Source organism: Etheostoma spectabile, chromosome 4, assembly GCF_008692095.1.
Source record: "Etheostoma spectabile isolate EspeVRDwgs_2016 chromosome 4, UIUC_Espe_1.0, whole genome shotgun sequence".
NCBI classification, from domain to species: domain Eukaryota; kingdom Metazoa; phylum Chordata; class Actinopteri; order Perciformes; family Percidae; genus Etheostoma; species Etheostoma spectabile.
The window spans coordinates 4,492,574-4,494,780 of NC_045736.1; the positions used below are offsets into that span (position 1 = coordinate 4,492,574).

General features: G+C 40.7%; 1 protein-coding gene across 3 annotated transcripts in view; it reads right to left on the bottom strand.

Annotated features, from left to right (window-relative positions):
- The window catches only part of LOC116687475 (receptor-type tyrosine-protein phosphatase gamma), a 571,464-nt gene that overhangs the window by 148,953 nt on the left and 420,304 nt on the right, over positions 1-2,207 (bottom strand). The gene's annotated exons all lie outside the window — the stretch shown is intronic.

The window sequence follows — 2,207 nt, forward strand, 5'->3', positions numbered from 1 at the left end:
ATTCCCAAACCCCCCCAAGCCGCTGCAAAACAAATGTAAAACGGCCATAAAACACCAGCCTGCCAGCTTTGGTGACCAGCTTTAGGGGTGACTTTCTGAGATGATGAAAGTCAAATCTGAGCGTCAAAGCAAAGGATTAATAAGAAAAAGCCAGGGTCTGATTCCACTGTTTACCGAGCCGTAGTAAGCCCTCAGGGTTTAGGCTGGATAAAAAACTAAAGATGGAGGTAACACTGTACGCCTGCAAGAATAAACACAGATCCATTCAGAGCTCTTTAGCCTACTGCTTTGTGTTAGGTTTGCAGGGCTTTTTTTTTAAGGTGTAGCTTTGTTGTTAACTGCTGATTTATTTTTTGGTTAAGGCCATTTTCCATTGTTCAGGTAGAAGGTTCCATTTCCCATCATGCCTTTGTGAGGCTTTGGAAACAGGGAGGGATTTGTTATATGATTAAAGTGTGTGTGCGGTGTGTGTACGTGTGTGTGTGTGTTTGTGTGTGGGGGGGCTGAATGTATGAACCTGTTATCAGAAAACTACGGAAAGTACTACTACCTACCAAAACTGAACAGCTGTAGAGGCGTTTACTTTTACGTTAACCAATCAGAAGTCCCCTTACATTCACGAGCCAATCCCAGCATGACACCCCTGTTTTAAACCTGTCTCTCTCTGCTACTCGGTTGTCATTTCAGGCTAAGTGCACTACCCTCCTCCTCCTCCCCTTGCTCCTCCGGGCTTCCTGCTCGGCTCCTGGTCCTCCTCCTCGGTTCGGTATTCGGCTTCCTCACACCACCATCAGTGTCTAGACTCCATCGGGGGATCCGCTTCTGGCTTTCTAACCCCCTAAATATATGCTGTATATATCATGTCATAATGATGGAGTCTAATCTCCAAAGACTGTACATGTCATATCATGCATTTGTCCAATAATTTTTTACAAATACAATCCTGATTGAAATAAGAGAAGCATCTAACTAAAAGCCTTAGCAGGCAAAAATATATGTGTTCATTTATACAAGTGATTGTCTTTCAGTTGTATTGCCTGAGTGTCTTTCACCATCTTTTGTCCGGACAGCTCTTGAGGTTTCTTGTAAGAGTCTTAAACACATTTCATTGATAGAATATTCTTAAAGCTGCAATACAACATTATATTGATGATGATGTTTTCATAAATATAGTAATTAGTGTGTTTTTGTCTGTGTGTGTGTGTGTGTGTGCGTGCGTGCATGGGTGTGTGTGTGTGTTTTTGTGAGATTAGGAGCACATTTTATGAGAATGCTCACAACTGTATGGTTTTACTGTGCTTACTGAACTATTTGCCGACTGCATGCATCATTTGTTTGTGTGTGTGTGTGTGTGTGTGTGTGTGTGTGTGCATGTGTGTGTGCATATGTGTGTCTCTCTGAATGATTACTATTCATGGCTTGCCTCCAATCTGTGTTTCTCCTCACTCAATAGGCTGCAGTAGTCCACGAGACGGAGAGCTTTCAGCTCTTCCTGCACATCTGGATCAAATGCAGACAGTACTGGCACACACAGCACACACAGCCTCACTCCAGGCCATGTTCCAACTTCTTCTCATCAGCCTCCAAATCTGAGATGAAATCACTATACCATCAGAGCATCAAGCCTTGGTCACAGCAGAAATTAGCAGAGACAAATACCTTCGACAGTATCAACAGCTCGTGATCGTTGCTATGCTGAACAACATAGTCTGTCTGAGAAACTGACTAAACTTTTAAAGACAGTAAATAAGACTTGTTCTCAAGTCAGAAAATATATACAGTATACATATACTAAATATATATAGTATATATATACACACACATACATATATGTACATTTATGCCTTGGGAAAGAGAGATTTGAACAGTTTAGGAATCAGTGTGGAGGGATCAGAATCACTGCAGCACCATGTGGAAGAAGTCGAAAATTCAATTTTAATATTGCTTCCAATTTTCCAAGCATTTGGGTAAGCCCTACTACTGTATGAGCCTTGCTAGGGCTGGGCAACATGGAGAACATCAAATATCACAATTTTTTTCACCAAATACCTTGATATCGATTCCATAACTATATTGTTTTTATTACTTTAAAAAAAGATTTCCGCATCGGGATTTTTGATAGATAATCATGAGTAATGTAGATATAACAACTAAGTGGGTAAAGGATAATAGAACAGTTGAGAAAATGACATCACTTTACTGTAATG